Source organism: Prionailurus viverrinus, chromosome D2, assembly GCF_022837055.1.
Source record: "Prionailurus viverrinus isolate Anna chromosome D2, UM_Priviv_1.0, whole genome shotgun sequence".
Lineage (NCBI taxonomy): Eukaryota > Metazoa > Chordata > Mammalia > Carnivora > Felidae > Prionailurus > Prionailurus viverrinus.
In genome coordinates this window covers 79,744,537-79,764,063 of record NC_062571.1, presented here as the reverse complement: position 1 = coordinate 79,764,063, position 19,527 = coordinate 79,744,537, and the positions used below count along the sequence as shown (strand labels likewise).

The 19,527-nt window shown below is 49.9% G+C and overlaps 1 long non-coding RNA gene across 1 annotated transcript; it reads left to right on the top strand.

Annotated features, from left to right (window-relative positions):
* The first annotated feature begins 9,938 nt into the window (after nt 1–9,938).
* On the top strand, nt 9,939–16,796 carry LOC125148226 (uncharacterized). Its single transcript, XR_007145459.1, has 4 exons — nt 9,939–10,615; nt 14,006–14,508; nt 15,242–15,473; nt 16,668–16,796. It is a non-coding gene; the product is annotated as an uncharacterized LOC125148226 (long non-coding RNA).
* The last annotated feature ends 2,731 nt before the right edge of the window (nt 16,797–19,527 follow it).

The following is a 19,527-nucleotide window of genomic DNA, read 5'->3' as shown; positions in this document are numbered from 1 at the left end:
CCTTTTGGCCCTTTAAGACCAGTTGAGATGTAACCTCTCTGGGGCTGCCTTCGCTCACCCGGTCCATTCATCGTCCCGCACCAGCCACTGTCCGAGCAGCGACCTGATCCTCTCTGGGCCCTGACCCTCCAGGCTTCCCGCTCTCTGTGGTATATAATCTGTCCTTTGCACATCTGCCCCTTGTACTCCAGCCACCACTCTTCAAATGCAGTGACCAAGCCTGACTTCTCCCGTGTGTCCACGTCCCGCATAAATCCTGGAATGTCAGAGTGGTCACTGGATTTGCTGAAACGAAACACACAAATATCACGTATCGCTTTGGGTGTTATTTCATTAGAACCGTTAGGGAGTCTAGCCTCGTCGTTAAGATTTTCAGGAGCTCTGAGCCTGTTTCCCAACCTGTAAAATGGTTAATAATAGAACCTGTCCTCATGGGACTGTTGTCAGAACACCGTAAGAGAAGAGCTGTAAAATGCTCAGCCCTGTACCAAACACATAGTACGCAGTCAGTAAAAACTGTGATTATCCAACCCCCCCCCCAAAAAAAAAGCAGATCATAGACCCATGATCGGTCCCTGGATACCAAGGATGCCAAGACAGAGTTAAGCAGGAGGAAACATTTGCACATCTTCACATAAAGCGCCTTGAAGATGAGCAGAATGATCCCGCCCCCCCCGCTTCCCGCTGGTTCTGGACAAACAAAGGGGCTGGAACAACGAGGAAAGCTACAATTTTCACACCTGTATCAGGCACATCACCTATGGAGGTCCCAGGAAAGCAAATTGGGTTTATGTTGCAAATAGGAAATGATGACACTAATTATGTTACATTGTGCTGGCCCGAGATGCTTCCCTGAGCACTTCGCCTTCCATTATCTTGTTTGATCACACTATGAAAGAGAAGAGACTTCCATCTCAGGTGTGCAGAGCTGTATTCTAGATTTGAGACCACCTCTGCTCCCCATCGTGGTCTTTCTGTTTGTTTTCGGGATTGGGAGAGACTCACTCATGAGGCGTTACTTATTTCAAGTGAAACCTTCCCAGGATGCAGCGGGTCTGGGGCCCAGAGCCCCAGACTGGGAGAGCAGGGTCACTAGGAAGTCACCGTGTCCTTGTGCTCTCTGGAGCTGGGACAGGGTTGTGATGTCAGAAGGCATTCCCTCCTTCCACAGAGCTGGTTGGGTCCCACTAACAGTGGGCTCCCGTCATTCAAACTGGTTGCACCTCTCTGAGTTGCAAGGGGGGGCCTCACTATTATGAGTAGAGTCCCTGAATTATACCCGGACGAGCGACTGGGGTCTAACTGCACCTTGGACATGACACAAGTCATCCTAACCTGACACAGACCATTTCCCTGCCAAGTATATAGGATGTTCTGCCAGAGCCAGTTGGCAGTGGGGGAGTCGCCTCCTTCAAAACACCCAAACAGGATGTTCCCGCCATCCTGGGTTTCATTTTGGTGTTTGAAGGGAGTTCCCCTCTTCATTTAGAGGGAGATTTCCTTAAAAACTTTTTTTTTTCCTTCAATGTGTGTCCTTTTTTCCATTACAACTGGAGAGAAGGGTCATGAGCTTTTCCCTGATGAAGGTATAAATATTAGATTCCAGAGGTGGAATCGTTCGCCTCCTCCTTTGCAGAATCCCCTCGGGTAAATTCTCACCCAGAGCTGCAGTGACCTTACTCTCTTATGTGCTTGTTTGCAAAAAAGCTCCCGAGGAGTAGTGCAGACCTTCTCATTTCAGATGCTGCTACTCTTCTTAGGGTGAACTTGACCAACCACATCTCAAGCCTGCTCAGCGGGGCACTCTGCAGCTACCTCTCTCTCAATTTCCCGTTTTTGTGGACAATCCAGGAAATTTAGACCTTTTCCGATTTGGGAGAACAAAACATGTACCAATATATGAAGCACTTTTCTAGGGGACCACCACCTCCCCACACTTCATCTCTCAAGAAGTGCACTGTATTTTTCATTCAAGAGATTTTTGAATGATAGGCTTTCCCAATCTCTCTCTCTCTCTCTCTCTTTTCTCTCTCTCCTCTCTCTCTCTTTCTCTCTTTCTCTCTTCTCTCTCTCTCTCTCTCTCTCTCTCTCTCTCCCTTTCATTTCCAACTGTCCACATGGCCTCTGAGAACAGCTCTTCCGGAAACGTCTCCAGCAGGGCCCTCCTGGAGACTGCTTGTTCCTATTACCTTTACCATGCTAAATGGTGCTTTTTCATTTTGTTCATTTATAGGGCTACTCTTTTATCTGAGGCATGTTTATTAACTGGTAGCTGTTAATTATATAAGAAGATAATTTCATGTAAATGTTGGATTTAAAAGCAGCCTATCTAGCATGCTTACTGTTTAACAAGAAAGCTTTGGGATTTGTTTTTTGTTGTTCCTGTGTGAGTAAAGCAATTAATTGATTCAGTTGATTGAATGAAAAATGCATCGTAATTGCTTTACCCCATCAAGCAGCTACTAGAACGATTTAATGCTGGCAGAGGGACAACGGCCTCCATGATACACCATCTCTGCTTACTGTCCTAATGAGCCACAGGAGTTGGGGCCCTTGGTTAACAAAAGGACACTCAGATGGGGTCCGGGTGGTCCTTTCTCTGACAGCAGAGGGAACAGCCCCAGTGACTTGCATTATTTGGGACCAAAAGAAAAGAAAGAAGAGAAAAATCCACTTTTGTCTCAATTAATCCGGGCAGTTGCCTCCCCTCCCCTTTGGTTCTGGGTGGCTGGCTTTGTGGGGTCTAGAGCACAGGGACTAGAGTGTGTTCCAGCCTCTGGCTTTGTGTCTGCATGGAACTGTGTTCCTTTCGGGAAGACGTGAGGATCTTCCCACGGGAGAAGGATGTGGGTGGCTCCCAGGTATGCCTTCTACGAGGTTTTCAAGCAGGGGCTTAAGAAAGATTAAGGGTGAGGACGAGGATCTTGACAGACCCATCTATTCCATCCAAGGACCACATATCTGATTCGCCCCCAAGCTCCCTGTGCCCAGCATGGGCGCCTGGCTCATCACATAGGCTCTGGTCGAAATGGAGTGAACAAAACCCACCGACACAGACCCTCTGGTGCTCTCAGCGCGGATTAAGCTCAGGACAAACCACGAGTACAGCCGATCCGAGCCCTGCGTCCAGGACCATTGAAATTGAACCCCCACCCTCCATACATGGCTTCTGGCATTGAGAACCAGCCCTAATAGGTTCTCCCAATAGAAAGGAAACTCCGTATTGGGCACCTACCACAATGTGCTTGATCTGAATTGTCTCGTAGGCGTGGATTTGTATTTGACAATAAACTCACAAGGAAGATTTTATCATTGGCATTTGTGGAAGGAGAAACTGAGGCACAGAGAAATGGCCGGCTTGCCAATGAACACATTGGTGGGGAGTGATAGAGCTGAAGTGTGAGCCCAACTCTCCTGCTCCAAAGGCCAAGTCCTTTCCATATGAAGGACCAGTAGAGCATCAGACACATGGAGAGGAAAGTGCTCCTTCGTTATTCGCTCTCACTGTCTCATTAGTTCTCAATTGTTGTCTTTGTAGTTCCACGGCGCTAACTGCCTCCATCTGACCAAAGGAGCCTACGGTTTCATCTAAGATGTGCGTACCCAGCCACAAGTTGCTGATACTCCGCGTACGGCTGCAGATTTCCAGGTGGACCCCAGTGTTTGCCTTTGTCTCCTTTGCCTTTTTTGTAATGGGTGTTCAAGCCGGCTGACTCAAACCCACTCCTACGTGCAGTGAGAGAATGATATTGGGGCCACCACACTGGGACTTCTTCCACTATAATGGCCTTCGGGCCTCTGTCTTTAGGCTTAGAAAGCCTAATGAAACATTCAAATCACAGTTGTGGATGAACCCATGGACTAAACACACACACACACACACACACACACACACAACCCGTAAGGATGAACTTGAAGAAAACTGACCCCCAAATTAAAACAGAAGAGAAAACGCATGTGCTGTGCACTGTGGAGCTTCCCACATTGAGCAGTGACATGCCATCATAAAAGGCGACACCCGCTGATGGCTCACGGGCAGGAGGACCAAGACCCAGAGCCATCCCCTTGCTTTGCTATAACTTGTTCCACACCAAACGATGGCGACAACAACAATGCGCCAAAATTGACTTTGGGTAAATTAATACGGACCAGCCTTGAATTTTTTTTTTTTTCCTCAGCTGCCAACATGAATTATTTAGTGTTTCTAAAATTAGGGGGCATTTCTAACGCCTGTGGTAATGACCTTCCAGATGAACATCCATCACCGTTGAAGACATTTGGCCAACCGGGTGCCATTATAGTGACCATACGTCACCTAGGCCCAGCTCTCCTGGGCCCGCTGTGCTGCTTGTTAGGATGACATGGGCCCTGGTATAGACCCTGCTACTCCTGGCCGCGTGCATGTCCCAGCCAGTGCTTCCTGTCATTGCCAGAGACACGCACGACTCTTGTTGTGAGGCAGGGGCCTGGCAGGCAGGCCCCTCCTTGTCAAGTCCGGATGCCTCTATTTTCCACAAGAGAGAAGGTGGAAGGGGATGGAAGAGCTCTGAGCAGGGCCCCCATTTCCAGGTCAGCCAGTAACTGTGTCACTTCAATGACGGAGGCCCAGCCACCGATGACTTGAGCCACATTACGATCAGCCAATGTTAATGAATTTTAAAAGCCTTTCGCGAATAAACATTTGGGGGATGCTATGTTCTCTATTCCCCTCTTGAAGACTCACACTTCCCCTTAGCACTGTAAAGGCTCTGAGAAGTCCTGCAGTAAAGAAACTCGTTCAACAACTTACTCAATCCACCTTTTCCCACTTCCATCACTGCCAAATATTTCTCAAGAACCCTCTCGTAAGTCCCATTAAGCTGCCACCTCCCAATGACCACAACTTGGGAAATGCTAAACAGGATGGCAGCTTTGGTCCTTTCCCACACCGATGCTCTCGACTCTTTGGAGCCCTGTCATGTGTCTCTTCCGACAGCGTCCTGCGACATCGCTCAACTAAAAGGACTTGCTGTTTTGGGAGATTTGCCTCCTAGTTTTACTTAGAACTCCTTTGTTCTCAAGTGAGGGCAACCTTCCTCTGACCACCATGCAAATAGAAGGAATTTATTGAGGGACAGGAATACTGGGTTGAGGTGGCCCAAAATCCAAGGTGAGCTAAAGAATCGGTACCTCGAGGATTGGAATCTGCAACCCAGTTGTGTGGGGGTGAACAAATGGGGCCGAAAGGAGGGACCTTCTTGACTTCTGGGTACATGGCCGCCGGGAGCCCCAGCTGAGCCAGCCCCACGTAAAGAGAGAGATTCTTCTTTCCATCGTCTCTATAGCAGCCTTGGGACAGGACCCTGGAGCCCCCAGCTTGAGCCCCCACACGTCCACTACAGGATTCATCACACGTGTCAGGCGGGTACGCTACTACCACTCGCGGGTCACACACTCGCCCCCGCATCAGGAGGTCACACGCTTGCCCCCCGTGGCCGGGGGGGGGTGGGCGCAGGTGCACTGAGGCTCGAAACCCCACGGCAGCTGCACGGAGCAGAGAAGCGGTCCCCAAAGGAAAAGAGACCACTCCCACCTCCCCCAAAGCAACGGGGAGACGCCAGGCATGCACCACCAGTGACCTCCCCTCTCAAGCAGGAAACATCCAGCAATGAAGCCCTTGCGATGGCTTACCACCTCCACCTGTCTCAGCCTTTCTTCAAGCTAGATGGCAAGAGTCTTAAATTGGAACGAATGAGCCTCTGTAATGGATCCTGTCCTTAAAAGGCTACAAACATCTGTTGGTTTGCTTCCAGATATAGTACACTCCCGTGTGAAAGGGAAAACGAGAATGGGGGACCGATTAACTAGGACACCAGATCGGGAGCCACCAGTCTACCCTAAGGGGTCCTTCTTCGGACGCTTCCATTGGTGAGTGTTTCTGTCTCGGACCCAGGAGGATTTACGATCAAATTAGCCATTCAGTGACACAGCACGGGACCCTGGAAATCATCGGGGCTGTTTGTGTCAGTGCAGAAGGTGGTTCAATACTCAATTATTGCTTTTCCTGGGGTTTTGTCCATATCATGCCAAAACAGCTAGTTTAAAAGTGAAAAATCAGGCTCATCAAGCAAAAGCACCGTCTCCCGAGTGCCAGTCTGCTATGATCGAGGGTTTTCAACCAGCGCCGGGCTGCTTCGGCCTCGTGGTATGAAGAGCTACCGAGCTTGTAAAGGAAAGATGAGGATATTCGGGTGGAAAAGTCTGGACTACCATTAATGTGGTAAACGAGGGGGAAAGAATCTATGCGTGCTTAATTTCTCATTATTCCTTACAAAAGCCTTGGTGTCGCCCATCAGCCTGGTAGGTTATTTGCCTCCCACAGGGCTTGGGAGGCAATCCACCTTGCCAAGAGTGGAGTTATTAACGGGGCCAGGTGTTGCTGGAAGGCAGGGACACGCATCCACCGCACCCCTGCACAGACAGGGTGTGCGCACTGAGGGACGGCATGCTTTATGGGTATTTGCAGATGGACGTTCGTAACAACATGACACCCGCAGGGCTCGGGCACAGGGACACGGGGAGAAGTGACGTTTGGGCTGAGGCTTGAAGGATTCTGAGGATTATCCACGAGCAGGGGGCTGGGGTCAGAGGAGAGAGGAACAGCATAGGGGAGCCTGCAGGAACCTGACCATCAGTAAGGAGTCATGACCATGGGAATCCAGACTGCTCCCCACACGGGGCCTGGGCCAGCGAGGGCCTTGTCCTGGCCACCGCCGAGGGAGCGGACAGGGCAGGTACAGTTGCAAGAGTGACGCCTGTGACGAAGACGGAGGCACGCACAGCTCGGCACTGACCCTTGTCCCCCGTCCCCCGTGAGCTGACCGCCTTCTCCAATTCTTTCTGCGTCACCTTGAAGGCAGGTCTGGCCTCTTCAGACTCTTGTCCCACTCAAGGGGGAAGAGAGACACCGGACTTGCGGTGACTGTGGCCAGTTTGTGTCCATGTCCCTTTTATTCAAAAAATTAATGATCTGCTACCCTATGACCCAGCAATAGCACTGTTAGGAATTTACCCAAGGGATTCAGGAGTACTGATGCATAGGGGCACTTGTACCCCAATGTTTAGAGCAGCACTCTCAACAATAGCCAAATGATGGAAAGAGCCTAAATGTCCATCAACTGATGAATGGATAAAGACATTGTGGTTTATATACACAATGGAGTACTACATGGCAATGAGAAAGAACGAAATATGGCCCTTTGTAGCAACGTGGATGGAACTGGAGAGTGTGATGCTAAGTGAAATAAGCCATACAGGGAAAGACAGATACCACATGGTTTCACTCTTATGTGGATGCTGAGAAACTTAACAGAAGACCATGGGGGAGGGGAAGGAAAAAAAAAAAGTTAGAGAGGGAGGGAGCCAAAACATAAGAGACTCTTAAAAACTGAGAACAAACTGAGGGTTGATGGGGGATTAGAAGGGGGTAAGGTGGGTGATGGGCATTGAGGAGGGCACCTTTTGGGATGAGCACTGGGTGTTGTATGGAAACCAATCTGACAATAAATTTCATATATTGAAAAAAAAAAAGAGCGAAAGCAAATTTGTAATCACATGTGTGTTCTCAGCTTATATTTGTTTTTCTCCAAAATAAAAATCCCTCAGAGATTGATCAAAAAAAAAAAATTAATGATCTGTACTCAAGTTGGTGAGATGGGACACAGCAGTTACACTTTCAAAAACTATGTGCAGGGGCACCCAGGTGGCTCAGCGGGTTAAACGGCTCTCCCGGTTTGTGAGTTCGAGCCCCAGCTCGGGCTCTCTGCTGTCAGCACAGAGCCCGCTTCAGATCCTCTGTTCTCCTCTCGCTCTGCACAGCAACCCCCCCCCACCATTCTCAAAAATAAATAAGCATTAAAAAAAATTTCTTTAACTATGTGCATAACAAGACCTTCTATGCTTTTGATCAGGGTGGGATAATCCATCTGCCCAAACTGAACTAATATATATTTCAGCTCCCAACTTTTTTGTAAGTAACGATTTCCATTAATGCATATTCCTTTATTGCCAGGAAATGTGGGCTGGCCACCGGGGATTGAGAGACTACTGGAGATGTCTGGAATTGTTCCCATCCCCTCTTCCTCTCCCAGCTCGGTTCAGCCTCCCTGGTTCTCTGTATATCTGAGACCCGCAGGCCAGGAGCCGCTGTCTTAGGCCCGGGTGGTGCTCGGGACGGGCAGGGTGACCACGAATACCCCGCACCAGCACTCACACGTAAAGTGCCTTGCTTGCCCCTTGCCTGCCTCCTTGACCTCCTGGGAACCCCTCAGGGACGGGAACTCTCACAGAGGAGCTGGTATTCAGTAGGCGCTCAAAAAATACGTTTGTGAAGAGAATGAGCTGGGAAGCGCTCCCCGAAAGTGGGGGCCAAGCTGGACCTGTTGTTTGGGCCTCACCCCCTACATACCCGATACACCCGCACGGGCCTCACTGCATCATGGGGCTGAACCCTTGTTGCGGGGTGAAGGCTCCCAATGTCTGACTTTCAAGTAAGACCCAGGCAGGATGACTTTACGTCCCCTCTTGCTAGAAAGATGCCACATGACTCAGAGATGGTCTCTGGCTTTGTGGCCTGGTGTCCGTGCAGCAACGGCCGCTCCTCGCTGGGCAGCCAATAATAGTCCGTTAGAAATCACCACCAAGGTCAGTATCGGGTCGCGGGGAAAACCACCTTGTCCCTCCACCAAAATGGTGCCATCGCTCATGACAGTCACAGAGGGAATCTAATTTTAGAAAATGGATCTTCTAAAGCCATTAATTAGAGAGCATCAGGCACTGTAATTACCCAGGTCAGGATTTTCACAACTCAGGCCTAACTAACTATATTATTAAATAACGAGCATACAGTTGGGATGTTCTATTTTGCATGTTTAGAAGAGGCATGTGTCAGAAGCCCTAGAATGTTAGTTCCATGTTCTACCGCTCAGGCGGTAAAAGGGATATCGCTGCGTCACCGGCTGGCACTTGTTTGTTTTTGTGTCCCCAGCCCAATTACCCTTTAATTAAAAACTTCCCTAAGAAATGGAGCTGCCATGTCACTGGAGAGGTTCCCAGAGACACCAGGGGATATGACTGTGACTGTGTAGAGACAGGGTTCAGAGAGGGGCTGGCTCCCCGTGGCTCCCCGCGTAGGGCTTGTCCTGGGCAGAACAGGCCTAAGAAGGCATGGATAAGCAGCAGATGTCAAGTATATTCTGGAAGGCACAAGTGGCTCGTTTGGGAAGCTTTGGAAAAGGCCAGTTCATTCTGAAACCTGGACCCAGAATGAAAGAAGAGGATGGTTCCACAAGGATCTGGCAGAAGACAGGGGGAAAAATCGCCAGGCTTTGGCTTAATTCCTCAAATGGGCCGTAATCCTTCCTGCCTCGGTGCATCCCCACTCATTCTGGTCCCTGTCCTTGGAACGCTCTCCCCCTGTGGCCGCCTTTACCGGCTCACCCTTCGTTGGCTGCTTCTCCTTCAGATCCCACCTCAAACCTCACCTCCTCGGGGAAGCCTGCCCAGATGCCCCCTGCACCTGCCGAGTGCAGCTCCTGATCCACTCTTGTGGCATCTGTGCTCCTTGCCCTCATGACTAGGTGCAGAAAGGTGTTTGGTTGTGTGACTCGTGTTTAATCGATGGCTGCCTCCCCTGTGGCAAGCAAGCACGATGTGGGGGTGATTCATTCCATTTCCACCCCTTGCTGTGCCCCAGGGCCCGGCACATGCCTCACACACAGCGGGCACTCAATATTTGCTGAACAAATACAATAGAGACACTGAGGGAGAGGCTCAGCAGGCTAGGCTGGATGGGCCGGTTTCATTGTGACCAATGATCTCTCCTGCTCTGCCGTGCACTTTATGATATTCCTGCCCTTTCGTCAAGTAGCTGCACACCCTAAGTGGCCGAGCGTGTGACGAGCCGAGGCCAATGTAGAGAGAGGAGCGTGGGAAGGGAAGGGGAGAATGCCAGGTCCCAGTTCCCCAATCCCAGCAAGCACCGCGGGGACGACCAAAGGCAGCTTCGGTCAGAGAAGAGGCACCACCCGAGGCCTCCTACGCCCATTCGTGAGTTCGGTACACTCTCACCCAGCATACTCTGCATGGCAGGCATCATGGGTACAGCAGGAAGCCGAACCGGAAGCCCCGCCCTCATGGGACGTGCTAGCGAGGAGAGTCGGCCAAGGACCATGTAAGCAGGTAGAACGTACAGGAAGCCAGATGGTGATCGCCTCATGGAGGATAAAGAAAGATGGACAGGAGGGTTGCTGTTGCGGGCAAGTGATCAGAAAAGCCTCTCAGATCAATTGACAATTGAAGCGTTGCAGCCACGGGCAGCAGAAAGCCCAAGGGTAGTGGCTTCTTCCTCACCCAACTTACTCAGCGGCATTTAAAGAACAGAGAGTAGTGACCACCGGGCACCCAAGATCCTTCTGGAATATTTGTGGCTTGTATTCACAGCCGGTTCATTAGGCGAGGCCAAGGGGGTGGACCACTGGGATGGGCCTAGAGTTCGGAGGACACGCTCACGTGGAGTTGATCTGCTCTGGCAGCTTCGGGGTATTGCCAGCTGGATGCCCCGTGGGGCCTTTAGAAGGTGAGTAGGGGAGGGGATGGGAGGCACAGTGACCCAGTGTCTGCTTCCAGAGCTTTCCCCAAATGCGTCACTGAGGATTTTCAGAGGATGCTTCCAGTCCCAGCAAGAGTGTTGCTAAAAGGCTCTTAGGCAGAGGGGAAAGATGAACAGCAAATATTTCCGAAACATCCAGAACTACAAATGGATGACGGTCCGAACTAAGCCAGCCGTGGGCCGCACATACACGGAGGGAACTGCTGACTCACTCCCTGAGCCTCCCTCCCATCTCCATCCATCAGCCTTCCGGCTTCCTGAGCTTCCTAACTGGGAGCCCAGGAAGGAGCCTTTACTCAGTGGAACTGTATGATCTGAGCCTCGATGACTGGTCCTGCTATAACGCATCACACCAGCAGGGCCGCCAATCGGAAATGGTCACTTCTGCTGTGTTTTTGAGATCTGTGAACGTTAAATTCACCGAGTTCATGTTTGAATATGGCTCCTCCCGCCAGTCCTGATCTTACCTTTATGATAAGCCGCTGGCGGCTCTAGCCTAGAGCCTGGGGTCTCTGCTGCCCCTCCCCTCCCCGTCTCCCCGGAAGGCGGGGTGACCCGCTTTCCGACCAGGAAGCGGATGCAGACACTATAATGCAGCAGGTTCCCCTGGTTCCCAGGATCATGGCCTCCCGTGGCCCCTGCCTGGACTCCCCTTTCTGGCATCAGGGCATCCCGATGAGACACCTGCGAGCTGAGGGTCACGGGCATACCGCAAGAAGGAGGCCAAACGTCTCACTCACTAGAGCTATAGCCTCTGTGCTCAGGAACTCATCAACCTGTCAGCCTTGCCCTTGCCTGGCTCCCTGCCCCACACCCACTGCCCACTTTGTCCCGAAAACTCTTCCTGACTCTTGCACTGTGGCAGACCCAAAGCTGTGTGTGCAAAAGCATATGTCACTTGTGTTCTCATCCACATCATCTGCCAACACCTCGAACCTTCCATGGCAGCCCTCTCTGCCTTCCCACTTTCTCGATGCTCTTCCATCCTCCACACTAAACACAGCTGTTACCAAGGAGTAAAGCAAACAAACAACAACAACAGCAAACCAAGCAGTAAAAACAACCAGAGCAAAACCCCAACGTCCAAAGCAACATATTATCCATGCTTCTTTTTTTTAATGTTTATTTAAATAGAGAGAGAGAGAGCATGTGGAGCCGGGGGGAGGGGGGGGGGGAGAAGCAAAGAGAGGGAGAGAATCCCAAGCAGGCTCCATGCTGTCTGCACAGAGCCCAATGCAAGGCTCGATCTCACGAACCATGAGATCATGACCTAAGCTGAGATCAGGAGTCAGACACTTAACCGACTGAGCCACCCAGGCGCCCCTCCATGCTTCTTTTTTTTTTTTTTTTTTTTCAACGTTTATTTATTTTTGGGATAGAGAGAGACAGAGCATGAACGGGGGAGGGGCAGAGACAGAGGGAGACACAGAATCGGAAACAGGCTCCAGGCTCTGAGCCATCAGCCCAGAGCCTGACGCGGGGCTCGAACTCACAGAGCGCGAGATCGTGACCTGGCTGAAGTCGGACGCTTAACCGACTGCGCCACCCAGGCGCCCCTCCATGCTTCTTTTTAATACATCTACTTCCAAAAGATGTTAAGGTTCGCACATTCATTTCATTTCCCGTTGACTTCCTGGGACATTGTAACACGTAGGCTTCCACCCTGTAAAGCACATGTTTACATTAAATGGTATTGAGGAGAAGACCAGTTACGAGAGGTCCTCAAAGTCCATTCGCATTGCTGATTGGTTTACCATAATTTTGCAAAATTGTAATCTTTTCGAATAAAGACATTGGGTGCCCACAGAAGCCAGATTGCCACAATTACCAGCAACATGCAGACTTGTCCAGAGACTGGCAGTCTCAGCGGTGTTGACAAACTATGGCTCTAGACTTACCGCCCTTGCCTTGCGACGCCTGGAGCATGGGGTATGAGCCTGAGTGGTGATGGCAGCGGAAGGCGTGGGTAAACCTCAGATTATCTGAAGCGATCTCCGACTCACACTTCGGCCGAGCGTTAAAACACCTCTTTTCTTTTGTACCTTAGACACAGATAGAAACAAATCTTTCCAAACCAGGAGCTCAGCTGATAAAGGAAAGCCTGGATTCTCGTCACCTGTCGGTGACGGCTGGTGGGGGGGGTCACGTGCGGCAGTCTTGGCACTTAGGAAGTGCTCGACCGGTTGCGGCTGAAATGATGATGGCTGAGATAAGGACAATTCTGACGCCAACAGAAGTAATCCAGGCGCTAATCCTCAGGAGGGGAGGGGCTGTTGACACATCCACGTGGGTGACGGGGGAGAGGGTGAAGCATGGTTCCCTTGGCATTGCTCCCCTGCCCGCAACAGGCTGGCTGCGCTGGGCACAGGAAGCGCCACGGGATCCGCGCCGAAGGGCGACTAGCAGTTACACCTACTGGCCCAGCTTCTACTGAAACTTGGAAGCAGGAAGTGATGGGACTTCAGAGAGGTGCCATTTCCCACCACTGCAGCAAACGGGAAAGGGGACTCGTGTGTGCATGGGGACATATGACCTAACCCTTTGCCCTTCCAAAGAGCCTCACTCGAGACCTCCCCCCACCCTCAGCAAGGCACATTACTGTCACCAATCCCCAAGAGGTGAAGGGATTTGGCTGAAGTGACAGAGCACGTAGGAGGGCTGGGATTCAAACTCAGAGTCCTGGGTTTCTTTTGCCAGGCAGCATAGAAATAGGTTGCCTTTAAAAATAAAACTTTTTTGGGGCGCCTGGGTGGCGCAGTCGGTTAAGCGTCCGGCTTCAGCCAGGTCACGATCTCGCGGTCCGTGAGTTCAAGCCCCGCGTCAGGCTCTGGGCTGATGGCTCAGAGCCTGGAGCGTGTTTCCGATTCTGTGTCTCCCTCTCTCTCTGCCCCTCCCCCGTTCATGCTCTGTCTCTCTCTGTCCCAAAAATAAAAATAAAAAACGTTGAAAAAAAAATAATTAAAAAAAAAACTTTTTTAATGTTTATTTATTTTTGAGAGAGACAGAGAGAGAGAGAGAGAGAGACAGTGCAAACTGGGGTGGGGGGGGGGGGAGGCAGAGAAAGAGGGAGACACAGAATCTGAATCAGGCTCCAGGCTCTGTGCTGTCGGCACGGAGCCCAACATGGGCCTTGAACTCACGAGCTGTGAGACCATGACCTGAGCCAAAGTCAGACACACCCAACCGGCTGAGCCACCCAGGCGGCCCCCTTTCTTTTTAAAATTTTTTTTTTAACGTTTATTTATTTTTAAGAGAAAGAGAGACAGAGTGTGAGCAGGGGAGGGGCGGAGGGAGAAGGAGAAATAGGTTGCCTCTAAAATTGGGTTTTCTTGCTATTTGATGAATGTTTTTTTATAGAAGGAGGATCAGATTGACTCAGTTCAAGCGGTGGGAATAATGACAGAGTCATCTTGTGGCCATTCGCAAAGCAGCTGGATGCCCACCTGCCTCTGGCAGCCAGTTAGGGGTGCGTGCCCAGGAAAACCAGAGAGCGGGAGCCAGAATTCCAAGGAGCAAAGTGGAGACAGTGAAGGCTGGGGAGAGGAGAGGCCTGCCGGAGTGGAGAGCTTCAGCAACGACCCAAGTACTCGTTTGCTCAGAGGGAGTGAATGGAAAGATCTGGGAAGCCTTTTACATAAGCGGTATTCATCAGACGCCTCCCCGGGCCCAGAGGTGCAGAGGGTACTGGGGTCACCGGTGTACCACTGTTACAAACGACGGATGTGATCAGAACAAAGGTGTGGCACAGAAGAGACCCAAAGGATGGGTGTGGAAGAGATGATAGCCATAGGACCACAACTACTACTAACAAAAGTTAAATTAAAAAAAAAAAAAAACAGACCGATACTTACATCTACAAGGTGTGTGTTATGATTGTGCCCGTTTTACAGATTAGGAAAAGTCTGCCTGAGGTCCCAAAGCTGAGATCTGGGGGAGCCAGGATTGAAATCCATGCAGTTTGGCTCAAGGATCCAGCCTTACCTCTACTGTGAGCCCAATCCCAACCATGGCCTAGAAAATGTCTGAGAACATAGAGAACAGGGACCCTCTCCACAGTCTCTCTGTTCCTAATGACCCCATATCCCCAACCTAGAGGTTACTTGAAGCTCCGAGCCTTAAAGGGCCTTGAGCCTTGGGCCCAACCCTCCCTCGGATGACCTGGGAGGTCCGCCATTTCTGACAGCAACACAGGGCTTCCCCCCCGACTCTCCATCAGCCTTTCCCACCCGGAAAGGGAGAGAAGGGCCCGCCCCCCGCCCCCCGCCCCCCAGAGTGTTGTCAGCCCTGACTTAGCCTCCTCAGATCTCCCTGAGAGGCAGGCAAAGCACCCCTTCTTCCGGTTTCTCCCTTCCGGGGCCCCCCTGCCAGCTCCCCCAAGTCATGCCATCCATCTCAGCTGGGTGTCTCCAACGGAGCAGAGCACAGCTTGCCTGTAGCCGCTGATGCCCACATGTTATTCTTTGCCTTTATCTTGTTAGCATAATGTGCAGCTTCATTAACCAGCCAGATGAATCATTTAGTAATTGGAGCTAATGAATTTAATTTTCGCCTTTCTATTTTTTATACTAAAACAAAGTCATAATTTGCCGATAGGTCAAGGAAGGCTCCGAGTTGCTGTTTTGAGTCCGTGTTAGGCCAAGAGTACAAAATGGCAGACGGCAATGGAGTAAACCCTCCCACGGATCCCGCCGCTGTTTTTTTAGAGTTTCTCGGGCACTGGACCCAACTGGATCGGTTTCCCAGTTCTGCAGAGAAGGCAACCAAAGGCCGCAACGACAACTTGCTTTGCTTTTTACTATGAGATATCACCGTGACGGTAGCATAGGTGAGTATGAAGAACCAGACTAGCCAACAATGTGTAATATTACCAAGGGAACTTCCGGGATCCTGCACGAAGGGCTGCAAACAGAGAATCAATCTGGCTTAGATTTTTCCCCCAAGAACTCCTCCCGCCTCCCGCAGTCAAGTGACCTGGGGTGGTAACATACATCCCCACCCCCCCACCCTTGTCACTACCCGGTTACTGAAAAACCTGAAGCCCAGTGACGCCGCAGGACTTGAAACATCAACACCGGAAGGAAGGCTAATTAGAGGGGCTCCCGCCCGCCGCACCGCATAGCTGAAATGCACCGTTGAAGGCTCCTTGTGACTTGACTACCTGGTGCCTCATCCCTGATTAACAGAGCCTGGCTGCAAACTAAAATGCAGTTAATTTATTGTAAGTTTTATTAGGCATATAAAAGGGAAGCAGGAATGAGTAGCCTTTCGTTGCTGGAGATACATTTCATCCCTGACTCAGAGCAGATTCCTCGTAGATTAAGCTTGTTAATTTCCCTACCGCCAACATTCTTCTCTGCATTGCTCAAGCAAAAGCCACAGGTTCTTGTCTGAAATGGATGGGATGAAAGGGGCCAGCCCCCCCCCCCACCAACAACAGTTACATTAACCACTTTGTCCTTTTAATTCATCTAATTACATGCAAGGAGAAAGCTGCTGCCTTAGAGGCTCCACTTCTCCCAGAGCCCAACGCTGCTGGGCCATTGCTTTGGGGGTTTTTTTGTTGTTGTCTTATTAGGGGTGCTTTTGTTCAGAGAGATGGTTAAAGCCATTTTCAGCAGCCAGCGAGATGAAGCAGTTTCAATAAGGATACAATGTACTTGTTTAAATTACCTTTCAAAATGCCCAAAACCATTAAGGGGGAGGCGCTGCAAATAAAGTTGGATTTTTGTTATAATGTTTTACCCTAATAACAGCTTTTATTTTATTATAATCCATTAGTTGACAATATTATTCTATAGATTATTAGGCAGCAATTTTGTTATTTTATCACACTTTCGGTGCTCACTCACCGGGCCAGGATCCACAAATCTCAGTATAATGTGCTTTCAATTTTGTTAAAATCTCTATTTAACTGGTTTGGCTGCGGAACATCTTGGCAAATGTGTTTTTAATTTCGTTCTAATTAACTTGACAGTTGACAGAACTCGGCGGTGGCGTGATAGTGTCCCCTTTTTTCCAGGGTCCCTGCAGCTCCATTCCTGGGGTCCGTTTTCTTCTCGCTCTGGTCCTAACAAGCAAGATGTCTGAGGGAACACCAAGGAATGGGGTATTTCGTCTCCGTCAAAAGTGCATGTAATTTTTAAAAAACCAATTAAAAAAAAATCTGCCTTTCCTCTTTATCTGTAAAAAGAAGGTCATTGGTTCTGTGGGGTTTCAAAAACGGCTTGTTTCTATAGATGTGTGTCCTAAAAGGTGAAATGAAGGCAAAGCAAGACCAGAGGGGGGTTTTTGTTGCCCATACGGGCTCTTTCCCAGACAGGTGCTACTCTCGTGCACGTAGTGGAGAAAAACCCGAAACGCTCTGCTTTTGGGGGATCTGCCCTGGGAAGAGCAGCTTTAAGAGAACTTACCCTTGTTCTCTAAACGATTCTAAATTCTCTCTCTCTCTTCTCTGGGGAAGTTGGCTCTGGCAACCACTCTTGAGGTGTCATCTGCTTCCTTGCTTCTAGAATCCTGCAAACATCTCAGAACAGGCTTCTCCCCAACCCCGAGAGTGTCAGCAGGGTTGGTCCTAGACCACAAGGCAACTAATTTTTGTTGTTGTTGTTGTTAACTGTCCTGATGTGAAGGTAAAGCAAATCTCTGTAAAAGGAATCCAATCTTGCCGACGCCTTTCCTTAGACAAAGACATGGGCATCCAGGAGTCTGCATGGAAACCTTTGATGATTTGAAGCCAGGTTATTGAGTGAATTGGGCACCAGCATCTCCTACCAGCTATCTTCCTTATTCTCTCTCTCTCCTTACCTTGCTCGGCCGACACAAATTTTGCCCGTAACTGGAAATTCCCTGATCCCACATTTGTACTCCTCGTTATGCTTCTGTTCAATTATTAAGAATGTCAGTCCTACCAGGACCCTCGGAGATGAATCACTACAACATCCTCCTCACATTAATGACAAAAACTCATGGCCCGGGGGACGTGGGACCTGCCAAGATACCAGCCAGCAAGAAGCAGACCGAGACCACACAAAGGTCTTCTGACTCCCAGCCCATCCTCTTTCTTGAAAATTTCCTTAAAGAAGATTCTAGGGTCTCAAAAAAAAAAAAAAATATCTGAATCATCTTTTCTAGTGTTTAAACCTGAATTTTGAGTTTTCATTTTTATTCAAAACAAGAATATTGTTACACAATTGTAAACAATGGCATAAGCCATTAGACGAAAACAAAGCATTTGGTGTGTGTATTTTCAAATAGTACTATGCTGGGGCGCCTGGGTGGCTCAGTAGTTTAAGCATCCGACTTTGGCTCAGGTCATTATCTCACCGTTTGTAAGTTCGAGCCCTGCATCAGGTTCTAGGCTGACAGCTCAAAGCCTGGAACCTGCTTTGGATTCTGTGTCTCCTTGTCTCTCTGCCTCTCTCTCTCTCTCTCTCTCTCTCTCTCTCTTTCAAAAATAAATAAACATTAACAAAGTTAAAATGGCACTATGCTTCAAGCAAACAAAACATAAATGCCCAGACCAGTGACTTTGAAGCAGAAGCAATTTTCTCCCCCAGAGGACATTTGCAAGGTTGGGGGACATTTTTGGTTGTCACAACTGGGAATGTCCTACTGGCGTCCAGGGGGTTGAGGCCAGGGTTGCTGCTAAACAGCCTACAGTACACAGCGCAGCACCTGTCCCCTGCCGCCACCACCAGCAGGACAAAGAACGATCCAGCCCAAAATGTCAGTCATGCTGAAGGGGACAAGCCCTGCCCTCCACCTTACCCTCAGAGAGTTTATATCTTACTCGCGGAGAAGAGAGACCAGCTACCTTGCAAGGGACAATGGGCTGGGCCAAGTCACCGCTGCCCCAGGGTTCATGATGAAGGCAAGACTTGAACCAACGTTACACTGACATCCTTTATTCGCGTTCATCCTCCCTGGAAAGCAATCTGCTTTTTACCCACATTCCCCACCTCAGCCACATAACTTTAGTAATTGCCCTGATTCCTCTGGCCTGTTTCTTCTATTCAATGGAGTCCAATAGGGCGGTAGTGACATAAGCCACATGGAACACCTATAACACAGTAGGCAACGGATGAATCCGAGCATCGCGGCCCTGATCAGGAGGATGTCCCCAGTGCTCTGGCCAGGGTGGGGAGGGTGTAAGTCTCGTGCTCCGGCAGGTTTCTATCACAACAGCAAGAATGTGTCCACTCAGACTTTGGGAACGTCATCCAGTCGCCCCCGTATGGGAAGAAGCTCACAGACCCAGGAGAATTCGGTGGGGAGAGGCGGAGAGGGAGCATGAGAAGACAGACCAAGGAAAAGAAGATGTGCTTTGTCAGGATGGGTGTCCCGCCTCCCTGTTCCTCCTACTCCCCAACCCAAAGTGGCACCAATGGGGGACTCAGGTAAGAACCAGCTGAGGGGTGGCAGGGAGCCCGGGCATCGACTGTGCTCAAACAAGGTGGTACTTCATGCTTCCTTCCAAGCCCCGCACGGGGAACCCTGTCGTTAGATACAGAAAACCACAGACAATACCTGAAACCCTACTTCTCCCAATCAGAATCTGAACCTGCCACCATTAAAGATCTGTGGAGCTCCTGAAATGCTCAACAATACTCCAATACTCTTCCCTTTCATTTTCTTTGCATGACATCTACGTATTCACTGCAGGGTAGGGGGGTGTGAGCAGGAATAATTTCAGAGAGATGCTTCATTTAAAAAAACAAACAAACAAACAAACTCATTCTCAAATTAATACCAAAGAGAAGTAAAATGTTTTTCCAATACTTCATCCCCAAAACTGCTCTCTGGTTTGTGAACATCCGTCAATAACATACATTTCCGGGGCTCCAAATGGCCTAGATTTTAACATCCAGCTTAGTTAAACC